Source organism: Hydra viridissima, unplaced genomic scaffold (genome assembly GCF_058129835.1).
Source record: "Hydra viridissima isolate aposymbiotic clone 2 unplaced genomic scaffold, HvirCarnegie_v1 scaffold_3, whole genome shotgun sequence".
NCBI classification, from domain to species: Eukaryota; Metazoa; Cnidaria; class Hydrozoa; order Anthoathecata; family Hydridae; genus Hydra; species Hydra viridissima.
The window spans coordinates 629,041-650,737 of NW_028324302.1; the positions used below are offsets into that span (position 1 = coordinate 629,041).

The window sequence follows — 21,697 nt, forward strand, 5'->3', positions numbered from 1 at the left end:
TTGTATATGTTGTATAACTCTGCAAAACCTATATGTTGTATATGTTGTATAACTCTGCAAAAAAATAATGTTAAAAAAATAACCAGCTTTAACTTTAATGAATTCATCATATAAGTTATTACAATTCTAGAAAATTTTAAAGCATCATAACAAATATTTCCCAAGTTATTTACAGCAGCTTTTTAAAAAATGCCATTCTGAAAAATTAGCAATTAAAGACAATTAACATTGAAAAATACAAGTTAAAATATCAAATAAGCTCTCATTTTATTTCTAAAGATTTTTAATCACTACTCAATGCATTACCAGTGGCGAACTAAGTTTTTCATGAGTTTTAATTTTTTAAGTACCATACAGAAGTTAATATCCCAGTTAAGAAAAATAAAAAAGTTTTCAATTAATAAAAAGTATTTTTAAAAAGCAAAAATTATGAATTTCGACGTTGCTTTAGTACATAAGTAGATTTTTTTGCTATACTTTTAATTTTTTGACTATCTCTTTGATAGCAAAATGTAATACAGTTTTGACCAGGGTTAATACCAAGCTCTAAATAAACATTTAACATACCAGCTAATCTTTAGTGAAATTAATAACAGCAGATGCTGCACCTATCTCCAAAGCAGTTTGCCGAGCATAAACATCTTTTCGACACCGTTTCCAAATTATTGTATTTAATGCTTCATTCTTGTTTTGAGTTTTTCCTTGAAGGTATCATACTAACAAGTCTTTATCAGATAAACCAATAAATATTGGTTTTATTTTGTCACTAATAAAAGTAGGGAGTCCTGGTTTTTCTTTATAAACATTTGTTTTATTAATTTTGTCTGCTTGGTATTAGCACAAAGTATTAATTGTTCGAGGACATACTGCATGTCTTACATCAGAAAATGATGCCTCAGAGCAATGAAATAATAAAGCTCCAATAGCTTTTTTTAGTTCATAAACAGACTTCCAACAGCATTGAGGAATTGCATTTCCAAAATAATTTTGTTACTTGTTAATTTTTTGTCTGTAAGACGACCAACACCCCTTAATCATTTACCATTACTTAATAAGTTTATTAGTTACTTTTAACTTTTTAAGTCTTGCTCCAAATCTTTTTTGAATATGACATACACATTCAAGTTTGGTTATATCTTTTCCATCATATGGATTATATTTTTGAATGTCTAAAAATGCTATAATGTCACCGTCTCCAATATAATTTATAAATCTTAATTTTCTTTCTGAAATACGCATTAAAACACGCGACAAGTCCTGCTACTTCCATAGATCAAACAGATCCAAATGATTAAGGTTCACAGTCATTTTAATTTTTTTGCATAAACTTTACATACTCATCCGAGTTATACTTATCCTCCAAGAGTTCACAAGCTTTTTAGTTCGAACACGATAGTAAAGGCATTTTCCTGTATCGACTGCAATAGCAGTTACTATACCATTTAAAGAGTTATGTCCTTGTTTCTGCCATGTACCATCACAAGAAACACTAATATCTGAAAATTTCAGTATCATCTCCTACTGTAAACTCAAGAGCTGCATTGATCATCGATTGTGTTGCAATATATTTATATGACAGCAATATTTTATATTGAACATTATTAAATCTGGCTTTTTGAAGTGGAGGTGATAAGTTTACAAAACCACTTCGTTTTTCTAATGCACTATATCCTTTTCCTATTTCACGTATTTCAATTACTAAACGAAAATATTGTATATAAAAATTTTTCAGAAGTTTTACTTAAAACTCTTTTATTGGTATAGAACTTCGTATTCCATAAACACTTAGCGCAACTCAATAGCAACAAAGAACAAAAACCTTTTTTTGTTTTATGATCTATATTCATTAGGCCGGATCATAACTTAAAAAAATTTTGAAAATTTCTTCGGGAATTTCCAGTAATTGGCTCTCAAATACGCTGAATGCAATGCTGCAAACCGTTTTTCGCTACTACTTTGCTATACTTTGTATTTTTACCTTTGAAGTTTTCAAATAAATTAACTTAAAAACGCTCATTTGTTACATAATTTATTGATTGAATTTATAATAAAATTCAAATTATTTGAACAGTCAAAACAATATATCATTAGCAAACGTTGATTAGAAACTATACTTAAATGTTCTTAAATTCAGATTTTGTGTCAAAGTGAGGCATCAACTTGCGGCGCTCCAGTTGAAAGCGAATATAGCCATCACGATTTTCATGACCATAAACTTTGGATGCTGATTCAGTCACAATTTTAATCACACGTTCAACACTTTGATTGTGACATGGAAATGGCTCAATGTCAATAACTATGTCTTCAACTGACGAAAGCCATGCCAATATTTGTACAGTTAGAATATGTTTTGTCAGAACAGGTTCGAAGCGGGGCTGTGTTTGCCAGTCAATCAGTTCTTCATAACTAGTCGCTTGAAATCGTATCTCAGGGAGTTGAAATTTTCGATTTGGTATGTCATCTTCACGAGCACGAAGAATTCTCTTCAACGCAAGCTTACGGATCACTTGACGGTTGTCTTTGAGCATAGCCAGAATAATGCTCTCGATATGAGCCGGGTAGCTATTGCGCTTCAAAACTTGCTGAACAATTATTCGATAACGCACAGGAAGAAATCGTGATGTTTCTATCATTTTATAATAGTGTGGAGCAGCATTCCAGCAGTTTGAATTTTTTTTAATGTCAATCCAAACAACCGCATATGAATTCACAATAAATTTAGCCAAAAGTATTAGTTCATTTGATGGATCTTCAGTAGATATATAGAGGCGTAGAACACGGTTTGCTAGTGTCAACCACCTTGCATGGTTTAGTCGCCCAGGTGTTCTAGAATTAAATCTATCTGGTACAACACCTGTCTTCACCGCATTAACAATTTCGAAAAAGTACAGTTGATCACTGCTTAACAACTGCTTATTGCATATAATAGGTTCACCAACAAATATGGCAAAGCTGACTATGGGTTTCTAAACAGGCATTGAAATAGACTTGCCAATTGGTCCATTAAATGAATGGGGTCCAGTTGTTGCACCATCTAAGGAGTGAAAAAGATGTCGCAAAGGAAGCTCGTTCAGATGTAAAAGAAAAATGGACCAGTGCAGTGGTCGACCAAGTTCAATTTCCATTCTGCGTATAACTCCATTGTTTAAACCAGTATTAACGTTAGTTGAATCAGAACCAATACAAACAAGGTTCGTACAGTCAACAGTATCAATTATTGAATCTGCAATGGATTTGGCTGATCCACTTGTTGGCGTTCAATGATCAACATACTTTGAATTTGGCTCTGATAAAATGGAAATATGTTCCTCAGAAATCACAGTCTGCCTATCCCCCTCAAGTTTTAAAGTCTGATCTTTCCTTCCATCAAAATACAATCCAGTAATTCTACAACCAGCATTTTTACAGGATGTTCTCAGTATTTTTTGTTCTCTGCGAATTTTATTCCGATCCACTGGCCCCATATGTTCTATACCTAAATCAACCAGAGTTGCTGATACAATCGCGGCAACTGCTCTATCTGATATGCCAAAACCATCTGCTTGTAGAGCAATATTTTTTAAACAACGGTTTTTCAGACGAGTAGATGTGACTTTGGTATCGACATCTGATACGGAAGGGGAATAAGTTTCGGTGTCAGAATTGTTGTCTGTTTCATTATCTGATTCATTATCAGATGCTTCAACGACTCTGGCACACTTAACTGCAGTCTCTTCCTTTGATAATGAAACAGATTTTCATTTTAAACGCCTCTCAGCACGTGCGGATTATTTCTTGTCGATTCCAGCTATTCTGCCAACACGTATAGTGCGTTGATCAGTTAGGAAGTCATGCTCAATTGCTGGCACCTTCAGAACCATTGGACAGCAACAAGACGAAAGTTCTTTGCATTTACACGAACAAATGTCAAACGATGTGTCAAGATCTTTTTCTATTTCATCTTGTTTGACTGTTGCAGACTTTGATCGAATCACTTTCTGAACATTGCTAATGTACTTCTCCAGCTGTAATTCTATCCCTCGAAGACTTATAGTAGGAACTGATGCTTTAATCCATATCTGAGAAAGTTTCTCTGCTAGTCTCTTACAAACAGACCGTAGTGATTCAGTTTCATAATTCTTCTCAGACAAGTATGCTTTGCCTACTTGCTTGTGGGTTGGCAAGCAAAAATTGGGTAATTCACGACCTTCTCCAAAAAGTATATGACGATTCTTTGAAGCTTTAGATCTTGAAATCATTATTGTTTTACAATTTTATAACATATCAGAATTTCAGTTAATTTCTAAAAATACAAGATGAGACGGATAAATTCTGCAATCAGTTGATAAAAGCAGAAATTAATAAACAATCATATAAAAATAGAATAATATAATAATAATATAATAATATAAAGTTATAATAGCGTTGGAGTTAATCATATCATTCGGGTTAATTTAGTTAGGTAGGTATAGATTTGGTTTAATTTCATAACCTTGGGATTATATCTAGTATTAGGGTTAAATGCATGTTTCAGTTAATGCATGTACTAAAGTAAATATACTTAGCATATAAAACCTTAAAACTTAAAAATGCAAAGTATAATCAATTCTTTAGAAATATTTTTTTTGTAAATATTAAACAACACTATATCACGCCACTTTTCACAAATTCTAAAAAAAATTAATTTTTATGATCCGGCCTAATATTCATGTTGATAGACTTGCTCTCAAAGTCAGGGCATGTTCCAACTAAGGTAAGAATTTGTACAATAATATCAAAACATGTTTTCAATTAAAACATGGCTTGACTCATTTTTATTTTTTTGAGGTTGTGGAATAGCTTCATATTGATAACAACATTGCTGGTTGATGTCATAAAGTAAGGTAAAATGCTTAAAGCATTTCTCTCAAATAATGGCATTTCTTTGCTCACAAAATTATCTTTATTTTGGGAAAAAACTGGCAACCTTGATTTTCTTGCTTTTTCTTTTTTTAAACACTTTGGAGGCACCAATTTTTTTTTATTGCAAGGTACATCAGAGGAGAGTAAAAAGTTATTTAGTCAGTTGTTACACAAAAACACAGCAAGCTGATGATTGTTTTGTTTTGAATGTATAACTGAAATTTAGTATCTAAAAAGTTTGGATAATCAACTTTTGTATTTACATGAAAGAATAGGATAGTGGTGTAAAATAAATTTTTGGTCAAATAATGAAAATAGTTAGCTTATTTAGTTTTCAGAAATTAAATAGAAGATTAACTAATACATTTTTGTACCTTTTTCGCTTGAATTTTTTAGTCACAAGAAAATGATGCTCCCAGATAACACTCTAGCGTCGGAATACATTTAAGTTATATATGACATTTATAAAATATATTCTATAGTAAGGTAAACCATAAAGGTGTATTTAACATAGACTCAATCAAATAGGAAAACAATTAAAATATTATTAAGTATTACAAGAAATAATTATAACAATATAATACTTTTAATGTACGTTGTTTGTTGTATAAAGTATTGTATGTTGATAGGATTATTATTTACTTATACTTTTGTCATTTACATTTTTGTTTTTAAACTGAAAACATGACAAAAAAAAGTTTATAATATAAACTTTAAGCAAAGATATATAAAATTTAAATAAAAAAGCTATATTATATTAAGCTATCACTATCTTTAAAAAGAATTCTGTGATATTTATTCCTTCGTTAAAAAAACTAAATACATCATTAAACAACTAAATACTTAATTAAAATGTTAGTAAAAATACATTCAAACAATATATCTGAAAATAGCAGAAGTTTATATATATATATATATATATATAAACTTCTGCTATTTTTAGATATTTCGTATTATGCATTTCTTGCTTCATTTGTTGTAGGTTTTGCACGCACTGCATTCTTAGAAAAATGAGCAAAAATAACACCTCATACATAAAAAGTGGGAACTTTATCGAAGCTTTGTAAATTTTGCGAAAAAAAATCTTTATGCACTCATATAACAATTTACAATTACACCTCTCAAACTTCCAATTCCATTATAAAATATAAAATCTTTTTCTACACTATTTTTTGAAGTTATTTTATAAATATATTAGTATAAAACTAAGTTTTGAAGAAAGTTTTGTACAGAATGTTAAAACGCACTTGTCTTTTAGTAAGTTACGGTAAGTTTGGAAAGGTGCAAAGGAAAATCTGATTCAGGGACTTCGTTTTTTGTTTTTTTTTTCTTAGCCAACTATTAATTAAGAAAAAAACATAACATTGAAAGAATAAAACAAATTCTTTTCTGAAATCTAATATCGAACAAAAGTAATCAAAAAAGTTGATGAGAAGAAAGTGCAATAAAGTTTAAACGCACTTACTAATTTTTTGTTATGGCAATATGTTAATATGGCATTTGACCCCCGTTGTTTTTAATACATGCTTGTAATTGGCTCGGCATTGATTCAATAAGATTTTGATCATCTTGATTGGTGTTTCAAGCTACAATTTTGTTAGTTCTTTTTTAAGCATTTTGTAACTAGTTATTTGGTTTTTTTTTAGTTTATAATCCATCCAGGTCCATAAATTTTCGATCGGGTTTAAGTCAGGTGATTATGCTGGCCTAGTCATGAGCCGAATATGACTTTAAACGAAATAATTGGTAATTGAATCTGCTTTATGACATGGAGCATAGTCTTGTTAAATTCACCAGTTTTAGTGAGCCTTGAATAAATCGCAACTAGGAATAAGCGAGTTTTCCAAAATGTGACGATACCCATACTGGTTCAGTCTTTCTTCGTATGTTTTATGATAGCCAACTGAGCCTGATAATCATCCCGATATTTCGACAATGCCACCACCTTTTTGAATACAACTGTTTATGTGTTGCTTCAAATATTTTACCGTATTTTTGCGACGAACAAATCTCTTGTTTTTTCTGTTAATAATTTTAAAATTCGACTCATAGCTAAAGATAATCATTTTCTATTGTTCTACTGAATAATTTAAATGCTCTTTGCACCATTTTTTTCGTTTTATACGATCGGTTAAAAACAACATAGGCTTTCTTACAGCATGAAACGAATTAAATTCTTTTTTGCGTAATAACTTACTTATTGTCGTACGAATAACTGTTTTCTCTACAAGCAAACTATTGATTTCTGCACTCAAAGCTGGTACTCCTGCTTTTGGGTTGCGTCTGCTAAACGTGTAAAGCAAGTTTTCTTTTAAACCACTCTCCAGGATCAAAATCAGAATCACTCAAGGAGTCCTCACTAGTATCTTTTTTAATCTTAACATAAGTTGTACCCTCTAATTCTTTATACCGTTGTTTCACTTGCTGCTTTCTCTTTCTGCTACTCTCCATTCCCTAAAAAGGTAACAAAAAATTCACTACTTGTTAACTTAATTTTATTATACGACAGATTGAAATAGTGAGTGAACATTGTTTTTTTTTGTTTAGCTTTTTTATTTTAAACCGTCTTAAGTGGCATGTAAATTGAAGTAAGTTGGTTTGAAAACCTAACAATCTTTTGTTTTTTTGGTTTAAAAGAAATACATACTATTTTTCTGTATTTCTTATCTTCTGATCCAAGCATAAGTCTTTTTTCCTCTTTTTTGAACATTCATTGTCCAGGTTTGAAAGATTTTTCATTAGATTTTGATTGTTTAGTATATAAAATCCAGCTTTACTCCATGGCGCTTTTACCATGGCCAAAATACAATCACATTTATTTTTTATTGCACTTCTTGCAAAGTTTTTCTGAGCAGGAGAAGCAAGAATAGTTGCTTTTTTTGATATTCTTGGGGAAAATGATTGGTTTTAAGCTAAGCGCTATATTATTTCCATCCCTATTGGAAGCTGACAACCTTATTTACAAAAAATAAGAGATAAAAAGTTTAGCTAAGTTTTTTAGCTTAAGGGATTCATTTTAAAACTAATTATTACCTTTAGTGGCTGGCTTTGCTTCTTCGATAAAAAGTAGTTTTTTTTAGACCTTAGTGTTCTTTTACTTCCTAATTTCTGACCACACTCTTCTTCTTTATACATATTTAGATTATTCTATTTATTGCTACTGACCCAAAAAATCAAACTTAAAATAATTATTATAAAAAAATCTACAACTACAACAAATGGAACCGTTGAATCCTTCTTTAAGGTACAAAATCTGGGTCTTGTCAAATCTCCACCGTATAGAAGTTACTAAATTTTATTGTAGATCTACATTATTAACTAAAAAAGTAAAAAGTATAAATTTTAGATATATAGTTATAATCCTTTGACTGTAACAATAAGGTAAGTATATTATCAAATATTGTAATTTTTTCAAATCTAAATACAAAAAAAAAAGAATTTTTTAAAATAACTACAACACAATGTATTTTTGCTAAAGAAGCCTACTCAAAGATAAGACGACTTTTTGAAATTCTGAGATAGCTTTTTCAGAAGCCGGAGTTGAAAAAACCGGCTTCAACTTTCAAAAGACTTTTTTATGCTATTGAGTATTAGTGTATTCGGAGAAACTATGGAAAGCTTAAAGAAGCGCATAAGAGTCGATCTTGTGCGCACATGTGAGGAGGATCATATGCTAAGGATTGTTGCTAACCCTAACTCTAACCCTTCCCCCCCCCTATATCTATCACACACAATATCCGAATGCGACATGGTGGCCATCAGTAGTACAAAAGCGAAGTTTAAGCTGAATAGAAGGATATACAGTGCTGTAAATAAGTTTTAGCCCACTTATTAAAACTCATGTTATTTTAACAGATTTTGAATTATAGCTTCCGATTATTTTTTTATATAAAATAATAACTAACTTCAAACAATACTAAACACTATTTTAACAAACAAAAGCAGTATTTATCAAAATTTTACATAAATTTTTGTATTTAGATTTCTAACGTGTTTATTTTTATTGTATGCTGATCTGAACCCAATTCGTATCAGCTTGTTTGTTTTTAGTTTGCTCTTGCATTTTTGTTTATTTATTGCTGTGAAGGCTTCATATTAGATGATAGTACAGTTTACAAAGATATTTCATAGCTTCTGTGTGTTTAATATCATTTTTTGTTTTTCTAAGAGCGAAACTTCTAATTTACTTTTTTTTTTTTTTTTTTATTTAAGTAATAAAATGGGTAAAATTCCACTACTGGAACGTAAGAAATTTATCGTGCTTCATGAAGAAGGTTATTCTCGATGACAATTTGTTCAAAAACCAAAATATTCAAGGACAGCCGTTAGAGAAATTATAAAAAAATTTAAAAACACGGAATCTCTTGAGGATAAAAGTCGAAGTGGAAGACCTCCAAAGCTTACAAAACATGACATAAAGTATTTAAAAAATGTGTCTCTGCGAATTTGGAAAAAAACCTCCAGTGAACTAGCTCAAGTCATTCAGGCTGCAACTGGGACAAATGTTTCCTCATCTTGCATTCGACAACATTTGCTAAAAGCTGGGTAAGAGGGTGTGTTGCAGTTCGAAAGCCTTTACTACGTCGTGGCAATAAAGAAAAAAGACTTAAATATGCAAAACAGCATAATAATAGGACGCAAGGAGTTTTAAACCGTGTACTATATATACACAGATGAATCAAAGTTTGAATTGTTCGGTAGCAGAAGACGACAGTATGTAAGAAGAAGGGTAGGAGAAGCTTATCGCCCTGAGTGTCTACATCCAACAATCAAGCATGGGGGAGATTCTGTTTTAGTTTGGGGATGTATTTTATCATCTGGAGTAGGTGATTTAATCAGAATTGATGGCAAACTGACAGGAGAACAGTATAAAGAAATTTTAAGACATCATACAATACATCTGGAATGATGGGTAATAATTTCATTCTACAGCAAGACAATGATCCCAAACATTGTTCCCAAGACGCCTAAAAATATTTACAGGACATATGTGAGGAGAGAGTTCTCGAAGTAATGAACTGGCCTCCTCAAAGTCCAGATTTGAACATTATTGAACATGTTTGTGATTATTTGGATAAAAAAAAGGCTGAATATAATTCCAAAAATGTCGAAGAACGTTTTCGAATATTTAAAAGTTGGACAATATTCCACAAAATTTCATTACAAATTTATATGAATCGTTTGCCAGGAGATTCGCTTCTGTGATCAACGCAAAAGGCGGACATACGAAGTATAAATTGTTCTTTCTTTTTGTATCATATTTTATTAAATTATTTCTAGATGTTTTTGTTTATAATATATGTGTCTATTAACCTGATTTTTTTTTACTTCATAAGTCCTTTATATTTTTACGATAAAAGCAAAAATAATTTTAAACTTATGGTGGGCTAAAACTTATTCACAGTACTGCACATTGGACAGGTTGTCTTGGACTTATCAAAGCACCTAATATACAACTTGGTATGAGTCAAAGGCACAGCTTTTGAATACGGACAGTTTACTGCATAAGGCTAAGGTAGAGGACTTCTACAAAGATATCTGGAATAGCTCTAATCTCCATGGGTTTAGCAAGTACCCAGCAGATCATCCTTATTTTGATTTGCAAAACAAGCTTTTTGGAGGCTGGTTTACGGATGAATGTAAAGGAAGCCTCATCTCTGAATTGGTCTTACTAGGACCAAAGATGAACTCGTTTCTCGAAGCCAAAAATAATATTAAAAAGGCGAAAGGGGTTAGCAATACCGTGGTTAAAATTGAGCTACGCAATGATTCTTACAAACAGCGCCTGAAAGACATTAAAGCAATTTGACACACGCTAGTCTCAATCCTGAGTATTGGGAACCAGATTAGTGTCTAAGAGTAAATAAAAACCTCTCTTAACCCACTCGACACCAAAATATGAATTGCGCTGGATGGTGTCAAGACCCTGGCCAACGGTCACTATGCACGCGTTTAATGATCATATTTAGTGGTAAATCCCATCCGGAATGATAAATAGATCTTCAAAGACCAAACGTTCGGCGGGTCCATCATTGATACTATAAATGGCAAGCTGTTCCTTCTGTCTCATGACCGAATAAATAGTGTGCGTAGTCATAGAATAGATAGGGGTGGTAAGGCGACGGTGTCCGCCTTCCAGCTTCTGGTGCTCTCACTCGTTATTTGTATGCAAACAATGCATGAGACCACCAGAAGTATTATCTTCTCAAGTTTCCTCAAGATCGAGATCTCTCCGAGCTGGTCGTGACGGTGTCTGAGAAACCTTCACAGTCTTGATGGGGTATTTAAGCTTCACACCTAACAATCTGGTTGGCTCATTATTGAGGGCAACTAACACTGATTGCAGTGACCTCACTTACTCAATCGACCTTTCTGAAGAGCCGTGCGCCACCAATAAGATCTCTTTAGCGTACTGCGCACTGAATAGTCTCTCAGTAAAAGTGCGATTGAAACGCTCGGCTATCCCAAGCTCGCGATGGTTTCCGACAGCGGCTATCCTAACCTGTATAAAGTGCTTCTTATAGATCTGGGTAGTAGCCCCTAGAAGTCAAGGCCGGGATGTGCTTGAATCAGGGCTATGGTATTCTGAAGATTGTTTCTTATCCATCGAGATACATGATGAGCCATATGAGACTACAGCAAGAAATAGACGCCGGGACTGCGAGACTCCATATAGTGAGCTGCGCAGAGCTCGCATAACCAGACTACACTACCACAGTCTCTGGCAACCTCCCAGAGAGATAGATAATGGTGCTCTCTCAATTACTGTTCGAGCTAACTTGGTCATCCATGCAGCTATCTGCCTCACTATCTTCATTATTGCAATTGCAGCTGTCACTATTGCTATCACTATTGCAACCATCACTACTATTTCCTTTGTTGTTGCGGGATGTTAAAGCTCTTTTGTCGATTTCTTTTTTGATATGCATTACTGCTCCATGTTATGCTTACGGACCGGATCAAACCTCTTGATAGCATCAAGAATTTTTTAGCTAAGACCCAGCTCTGCTAGATGTCTGCGAAACTGATTAAGCGATTTGGTGCAGGTTTGCACGTTCTTATAGTGAGCAACGATTGCCTCACTAACAGCTTTGGCTTTGTTAGTATCGCATTCTACATCAACATCAAGATCTAACCCAGTTCTTCTCTGTAGATGAGTAATTGTTTTTAACGGGATCAATGTAAAATTATGATCTTCTGGCCTCACAACTTACCCTCTGGGTAAGGAATGGCACGTATATGTTTTTAGCTAGTAATACGCTAGTTAGACGTTTTTTATGTTTAACTCCGCTTCGATTCCTGTAATCCTGTGACTCAGAAGTTAAACTCTTCATTCTCAGAGACCAGGTCATACACATAGGTTAAATTCTCAATTCCCATAGGTCAGGTCTATCAGTTTTTCTTGCGGGGTTTTTTAAGCTTTTCATTGAAAGACATTTCATGCACACTTTAAGTTCCTACTATACACTATGGAAATATATTTCTTTAACTAAATTTAATTTTGAGGTCCTTGGCAAGTCTCACAGACGTTCAAAAGATTGCTGATAGTCTTCTGAACTATGGGATACTCATGATAATTATCCACATAGTGCCTGCATCTGAGGTGGTCCTTAGCTATGCTATAAAAATTATCCGGTTTAATCTTGTTGGCTTTCCTTACTATAGAGTAGAAAATATTTCTTAGATAGAAAGACTTTCGATCAGTATCGAGCGAAGAAGGTAGTATCTCATGAAACGCAGAACCAATGATTCTAAGACCAAGGGCTAGACGCTCGCACGGGCTCGTCATCATATTAGAAGTCTATGGAGTCTCCGTATAAACTCTAGGAAAACTTTAGAGAATAAAAAATAATTCAGAACCACAACTTAAACATTTAGGAGACCGAGTTTCAGCGCCAAGACAATCACAATACAGCATACAATTAATCCCATGCGTTGTAGTAGACAACATTAATCACACGGATAGGACAGGTCAACATAGCTCTCGTATCAGTAGGATAGCCCGGAAATCATGTAGACCTTCCTATCGCAATCCAGGCCTACAGAAATGTTATGGGTACTATGATGCAAACCTAATATCCACAGTTTATGAGCCTGTGTTCAGCTTTATCATGCCAAAGAAAATCACTTTGATCAGTGAATATGCATTGGTCTCATCATCCCAAGGAATTTGCGGACTAGAAGCTTGGGTGAAATACCATGGGTGCCAGCGCTGATGTAAAACAAATATCCACACTCCCTGAGCCTGAGTTCACCTGTGTCATGCCAGATGAAATCACCCTGATCCGTGACAACTAATTGGTCTCGTCATTCCTAGGATTTTCGAAGTAGCAGCTTCCAGTATACTCCAGATGCTGCGAGACTAGCAGCGATGACAACTGTCAGGATACCAGTCTTATCAGAGATAGCAATCCGTTAGCCTTTTGGCGGTGTTTTTCCTCCTTTTAGATAATAATCTGTAATCAACAGAGAATTTTCTATTTTATTTAACTGCTGGATAATCATCTAGAATCTCTGGGCAGACCTACCCTTAGCCGATATTGTTGTCAATGTCGACTCTAAGATCACTGATAGTGCGGATTGTGTTATGGAGCAGGCTCATGTCTTTGGGCAACGCCGGTTAGAGCCTTAAATCTGACATTCTGTGTTAGTCTTATATGGTGGATGTTATTTTTTCCAATTAGATCAGTGTTGTCTGAGATTATATCATCTAAATTATGAGAAACAATCTGGTACACACCGTCTACATTCCTAGTAGTCTTTTGAATAGTGCCACTTGCACTTTAGCCTGGCCGATACTGATTTCACATTCCTCTCGGATAAGATTATCCAAAATTATAATTGTATCTCCAGGGACTATGATGTTTCCAGTAACATGTGACAACGTTAATTCGATGGGTTCAACATTCCAGGGTAGGTCTAGCACAGTTATCGATGCTCTCGCTCTCGATAACAGTCCCCTTTTTCATGTCGGGATTCAAGCGATAAGCCAAGGCGGAAAATGGGGCCTGACTCTTGCATAGAACAGATAAGTTTTAAAACTTATGAGGCTGATAATACGAGTTGTGTTAAAAAAAAACCGGAATTTTTAAATTTCGCGGGTTTGGAGAGTTCGATTGTCAGTTTTTTTTTGTGTGTGTGTTGGTACACATGACCCTAAAGTATGATAAAATTCTCAGCTATGTTCATTGTTTACTTTGTCTGTGTTAGTCACTAAGGTTCGACGCGTTTTTAAAAGCTCGGCAATTTTTGCTTGTTTAAAAAATGGAAGAATTGAAGAGTCAAAGAATTGGTATTAAATTTTGCTAAAAAATGAAAAAAAGTGTTACAAAGTCTGTGAAATATTACGCCAAGCCTATGGTGAGTCTGCTATGAAAAAACAAGTTTTTACAAGTGGTATAAGCATTTCCGAAATGGCTGCGAACACGTTGAAGATGACGAAAGAAACCAAAGCATAATCGTTGCAATCGAAGCACCCTGAATCACCAAAACCAAAAAAAGCACGTCAAGTTTGATCAAATGTTAAGGTTTTGCATACTGTTTCCTTTGACTATAATGGCGTAGTTCATCATGAGTTCTTACCACAAAGTCGCACGGTTAATAAGTAGTATTACTATGAAGTTATGCAACGTTTACGTGAAGTAATCCGAAAAAAACGCCCCGATATATGGCAAAACAATTCATGGCTTTGCACCACGACAATGCACCTGTTCACTAGGGTGTATCAAAAAACAACTTTTTTTGAATTTGAAATTCTAATAGAGCGGAAAAGTTGCTTAATGCTATAAAAAGTAATTGTGCCAAATTTTTGTGTATATTTTTTATGTTTTCAGTTCGCGCTAGGGTTTTATTTTTCTTACAAAAACAAGTTTTCTGACCGTTTTTACAAAATGAAAATAACAAATTCTATGCATATACTAGAGTTGTAACAGAGTTTAAACATTGCACAATGATCAGGTTTAGAAATGGTTACAATTTTTAAGAAAATATTTTAATGCCTTCAGTTTCCGCTAGAGGGCTGAGTTTTTAAGAAAATACACAATTTTTACTTAAAACAAAGCAATTTTAATTATGTTGTTGATGCTTTCACTTGTCGTCAATGTTTACGTCATTTATTTCCATCACCATCAGCATTATTTACCGCAAATTATGTCTATAATCAAAACATTTATTTAGTAAATATTCAAATAAAGAGCAAAAAGCACAGGTTATAATTTATTTGTTCTGATTTACAACTGTTTATTATTAACATAGATTAAAACCAAATAAATTTTAATGGCAAAAATGTCTTCTGGTGCAGCAACAACAAGAAAAGAGTCTTCTTGTCCTATCTTCGGTTCACCAGCAGACTTACGTGAGAATGTCTTGCCAACATACAAACATGTCATGATAAGTTATCTTTTCTCAATGCAGATAATGAGAGTGGAAAGTGGTGGAAAACAATCTTCTTTGAAAGAAATATCGGAAAATTTGGCGCACAAAATAGAAAATTTGTGGTGAAAAGCATCGATACCTACTGTGTCTCATAAACGCATTGTAAAAATCTTTCTTGATTACAATCAAAAGTATAGAAATGTTATGAAGTTCGTTAACAAAACAAAACAAACAGACAAGTTGAAGTCCAAAATAGCAACATTTCAAAAGCATGCAGAAAATATATGAAAATATTCAAATGTTAGAAGGTTTGTATTTTGATGGAAAAAAAGATACAACATTAGTAATTGATACAAACAAAAATATACGAAAAAATATACGAAAAATTATAAAAGAAGAACATGTAGTTTTAGAACAGGAACCAGATTCAAAGTATCTAGGGAACGTAGAGACTGTATCAGGGCATGGATACAGCATTAAGACAAGTATAAAAACATTTTTAACTCAAAATTGATACATCTAAGTTAGTTGCCATGGGTTGTGACAGGACAGCTGTCAATACCGGATTTCTTAATGGTGTTGTTGCTTTGTTCGAACTAGAACTAAAAAGACCTGCCCACCAGTTTATTTGTCAAATATATGCTAATTAACTGCCTCTACGGCATCTAATTCAAAATCTAGATGGACCTACATCAGGACCTAACGGATGGTCTGGACCAATCGGAAGGGAAATTAAATTGTGTAATACCTGTGTAATGCCAATAGTTAACTACATTCCTGTCAGTGTCAAATTGCCAAAAATAGACAAAAAATCTCTCAGTTCTGACCAAAAATAATTTCTTGATATTTGCAAAGCAATATCTACAGGTTATTGTCCAAACGCTTTGGATAACCTAAGTCATGGAAAATTTAACCATGCCAGGTGGGTGACCAATGCAAACAGAATATTGAGGTATAAAGTTAGATGTAGCGAAACTTCACACACGCTGAGAGAAATAGCTGAGTTTGTTATTAAAGTTTACTGTCAAATGTGGTTCAATATAAGATGTAATCCCTCGTGCACAGAAGGTGCTAGACATTTATGGCAAACCATCAATTTATCCAGGTATGCCAGTAGTGAAATAAAAAGTATTATCGATCCAGTTATAAAAACGAATGATTTTTTTGAGCATCCAGAAAACATGCTTCTTGCTATGATATCGGATACTCGCCCAAATGTGAGGAAATTGGCATTACAACTGATAATGAAAGCAAGAACGATGAAAACAAACAAACTCCGAAAGTTCTCTATACCAGAAATCAATTTTGAAGCAAAAGACTATGTAGATCTAATTGATTAGAAAAAGTGTGAACTAAATGAACCTCCGATTACCACTCACATTTCAGATGAAAATCTAATTGAAATGTTAACAAATGTTTATCTTCCAGATGTGCAGCATTTTCCATGCTATACTCAAGGAGTAGAGAGATGCATCAAACTTGTAGCCGAAGCTTCAGATCAAGTTTGCGGTTTGGCTAAAAAAGACGGCTTCATTCGTGTAAGACTTGCATCTCAAAAAATAATGCCTTTATTCAACACAAAATGACAGTTTGAGACAGATCCAAATGGATCAGGTAGTTGAACTTTATTACAGCTAAACTTTAAACATTTTTCAAAAATTTTTTCCACATAACTTTAATTGTATATTATGGACTGCAGAGCTTGTTTGCCACAAACTCATTAAACAGTTTTTTTTCTTAAAAATTTAACCCTCTAGCGGGAACTGCTAGAATTTGCTATTTTCATTTTATAAAAACGGTCAGAAAGCTTGTTTTTGTAAGAAAAATAAAACCCTAGCGCGAACTGAAGACATAAAAAATATACACAAAAATTTGGCAAAATTACTTTTTATAGCATTATGCAACTTTTCCGCTCTATTACAATTTCAAATTCAAAAAAAATTTTTTATTAACACCCTACTGTTCACTCGTTGCTTGTTCGTAATTTTTTGGCCAAAAATAACACCGTAGTCATGCCCCAACCTCCATATTCACCGGATATGGCTCCGTGTAACTTTTTCTTATTCCCAAAAATGAAGAAAACCTTAAAAGGCCGTCGTTTCACAAGCATTGATGACATTAAAAGCGGATTGCTGAATGAACTATAGGCTATCCCAAGGATCGAGTTTGAGAAGTGTCTCAAGGATTGGCAGAAGCGCTGGCACAAGTACATTGTATCAAATGGGAACAACTTTGAAGGAGACAACAATTATGTAGACTAATAAATAAATATTTTTTCGAGAAAACGAAAATTCTGGGTATTTTTTTAACATACCTCGAACTCCAGGTGCCCTCACAAAATCTATATTTGCATTCGAGACCTGCAAACCTTAGGGCTACGCTCGAGGATAGACGAAAACATTTTTGCTGATTCAGTGTGCGACAAACCAAATACTGACACCCAACAAAGCAGCCACCAAACGGCCCATGATTAAGGCGTGGAGTTCGATGAATTACCTTTGGGTATCTCCATATCTGGCTTTTGAACACCGGCATCACTCTCCTTACCTCCTGTGTCGGGCTTCATTGGATTTTTATCTCTTGTGAAAGGTGTTATTGGATCAATAAATCTTTTCTTCACGCCATTGATACCCGTCGTCAGACCGAAAGCAGACGGTGGTGCTTAGAGGAGCTCATTGTTGTACTGTCGCTTTGGGTCGGTCTTTAATCTAAGATTGCTCGGGAAAACATATACACCTGGGGCCAGGACGAAAGTGAGCGTGTTGGCGTTTGATAACATGTTCTGATATCGCGTGATGTCCGCACCAGATTCTTCGAAACGTTCTATGTAGACTTCTAGGGATATATGAACTCTGCCTAAGTATCTGTTGCGCTGTTTGTAGAGCTTACGATGGTTCCATGAGTCGCTCACTGAGCTGACAGAATACATATTGTATAACATCTTATACTTTCTGAGATATCTCTGAAAAAAGCTTTAGAATGACCATTTGTTAGTTCGGGGATATGTCAGGCAACCATTTTAATATTGAAATGGTCGTTAGTTTTTCTATTCTGGACGAAACGCCTTTTATCGAAGCCCCATGCCCATGTTTGTGGATCTAGCCCGGCTCGGAATAATGTTCTTATATTTTGACTTAATTTCTTATTCCTGTATTCAATCATCTAATTGATGAGGTTGCGTATCTGTGCAAATTGGTTTTCCAGGTCTCCCTGTAATTCATTTATCCGAGCTTCTGCATCAGTGAGTTCTTTTTGAGCTCCTTCAAAATATCTCCGTTCCGGTTGGAGATACTCAAACCTCCAATGTCTTCCTCACTAATCTTCACGTTTTTCAAGTTAATTCTTTTTATTTTGGCTTTGGTGGAGATTTTATTATCAATCTCATTATTAATAAGTAGCCTGACAGTTTTCAGCTTGTTTGAGCCTTTATCGAAGATATTTGTCTTGAAGCCCTCATTCTTAGAAGACTTTGCGATATTTTGAAGACTCTTCGAAAGTTTTTCCGCGCTTTCAAGGTTCGGGTTGAGTTGGGTTTCAGCCCAAATAATAGCCCATTTTTTCATATCCCAGGGGCATTATCACATACTTACATTTTACTTTGATGCAGTAGATAGTTACCTCGGAGTTGTCCTTACATTTTTCTCGTAAACTCTTACAAAATCTTAGAGAATATCGGTCTCTATTTCAATCTTCTTTTTGAGTTCCAATCCTTGATCTTCTTCAGAAGGGATTACTGATGGAAGTGCAATAAGAACAGAGAGTAGGTCAATATCAGTTTTGTCTTTATCTCCATCCCATAAGTCATCTAGCCCCTCGTTCTAATTGTCTTTTTTATCTATGATGGGGATTTCCTCTCCCCCACCTGCCGCCATTTCGCTTCAAAATTTTACAGACAACTAAGTTACTGCCACCTTTATCAGAGAGGCAGTTCTTGCATGCCTAAGCAGAGATATGGTTGTGATGTCTGGGACCGTACGTCTGGTGTAAAATATGATTCCAACGAGAAGCACAGACCTCAACGCTCGTTTCGTTAACAATTTGGGTCGAACCATAGTGGGTAAGCTGACCACCAGAATGCAGGGGAAAGAAATTATTTGCCTTCAGTCCTATGAAGACTACTGGGCCAAGCAAGACCTCTTCATAACCCCCTCAAAACCTCACTCTCCTGATTGTCTGATGCAAGCCTGTGATGAATAGGCGAATCTTACCTATTAAAGTCTGAGGCTTCTTCGGCTGTTGTTACTGGATGAATAGGGGTGGTGTTACAGCTTACGGTAGGAACCCACCAAAGTGCTCCACCCCTCTTAAGATTGAAATGGGTTATAGGTAGAAGTCCTTTCAACCTCTCGAGCTTTGAGGATCAACTGCAATAAGATATTATATTCAGCTATCGAAAATTGGTTATCATGTCGAGTGAAACAGGAGCAGCTGGGAACTTTTCTTTCAATAATAAAGCACTTGAGTTTGAGACAGTCCTTTCTGCCACTTTTACGGCAGAAATCACTCTATGTTCTCATAGACACTTCAATTTGGCTTTTGAAAAAGTCAACCACCATTGGAAGATCCAACAAGTTGGTTCACTAACCAGCTGGTTGTTTGATATCAATATTGCTTGTGACTGTCTGATATACGTCGAGATCACGGACCCAACTTTACCGATATCGCGCATCAGCCAGAAAAGACCTTACCTGCACTCAATCCTATCAGGTTGGATATTGCAATAGAGGGTAGAAACAACCTACCATACTTGAATGGCTTATTACCTAACAGAAAGTTTGAAGAACCAAGTCGCTGCTTTGCTGATTCTAACTGCATTGCATCTCCTGAGACAAATATGGTCACTAACGAGTTATTCACCCAAACCCTTACTTTTAATGACTGGTATTCAGGTAACCGACAGTTCCTCTCTATTGACTTCCATAACAATAGCAATTTTCATGGTTTTAGCTTAAAACCTTCAAACACAGGTAACGCTATAGCTGTAAATATAACTCGGAGCTGAATCTGTTGTTGTGAACTTGTTAATCGAGCTTAACGCTACAGTAAAGTTTGATGGTGGCCACTTTATGGATAGTGCTTATTAAGAGACACTGTCTCAGAGGCTATTGCACATCTAGTCGCATCTGTTGCTACGTCCCTACCCTGTCGCAACCGTACTAGGCGCTGTAGGACCCAGAGCGTTAATCTAAGGATAGAGCGAATGATTCGCCAACCCACAGGTCTCAGCCTATTACAGATGGGCATGAGACCTGATGGTTGGCGAATCCTCAGAGGGTTACCTCAGAGGATACTACAGGTACCTTAGAGGAGTACCTCAGTTGAGGTCTAATGAGTTAAAACCACTATTATACATCTAATATATAGGAAGAATAAGTCTTAGTTTAATATATAAACGCATGTAAAAACACCTTTAAAAAAACTTTCATAATGTGTTGTTCAAAATTTTTTTGAATATAGAAATATTTAAATCATCTACTAATCTTTTTAAACTAAATTTTATTCTATACTGTTATACTTACTGTTATATATTATGGCTACAGTTATACAAAAATTAAACAATTTCATCACCATGCCTTGTTGCCACAATATTTTATTTTAAAAAAAGCTCAGCTGCCTACCATGGAGTAGTGTTGTTAATTTTTTCTAGCACGCACAGCATTATGGGTAGTTAAGAACTATAAGGTGTATTATTTATATATAACAAATGGTAATTGTTTGAAATTTTAGATTTCTCCACATGCAGTTAATTAGTTACAATGTTGGAAGTTACCAACAGCTGCAAGTTGGTTAGCAGCTATCATTTCAGACCTTATAACTATGTTTCTTTGGTCTAAAATAATAATTGTTAATCAATTTCACAACATAATCAAGTATTTTTTCATACTTATTCTGAAAAACGAAAAAGTAATTTCAATAAATTACTTTTTACGCCGCATGTAAAAGTAATTTCAAATAAACATAAAAATTCAAAATGATAAAAATAAAATGAGTAAACATACATAAAACTTTTTGAATTTTACTACATACAGAAAATTTAAAGAACTTAAAAATCTTAGATTTTAATTTCTTAACTAAAGAATTTTTATAAAATAGTTGTATGAAAGTTTGTAAGTAAATAAGAAAACACATTTTTTATAAAGTAAATAATAAAGCACATTTTGAAAGACATAAAAATAAATTACTCAGTTAATTGATATAACTGCCAATAACATGCTCATCTGGTAAATCCTCAGAAGTGTTCACAGAATCGTCACTTTCTAAAGTTGTCTCACTTTCTAATAAATTTAACAATTCAGGGTTCATATTAATTCAGAGTTCATTTTAATCCATACTGTTCAATGTATTGGTCCCGGGTCTCTTTTGCGTAGATTTTGAATTTAATCGAATTGATCTTACGATCCGAGTTTATAGAATAATCCCTAATTGTTTTGTCGTGAATGAC

At 34.2% G+C, this 21,697-nt stretch overlaps 2 pseudogenes; both read right to left on the minus strand.

Annotated features, from left to right (window-relative positions):
* Nucleotides 1–427: 427 nt before the first annotated feature.
* LOC149890499 (uncharacterized) lies at nt 428–11,810 on the minus strand (annotated as a pseudogene).
* Nucleotides 2,115–3,464, minus strand: LOC149890500 (uncharacterized; annotated as a pseudogene).
* Nucleotides 11,811–21,697: the final 9,887 nt, after the last annotated feature.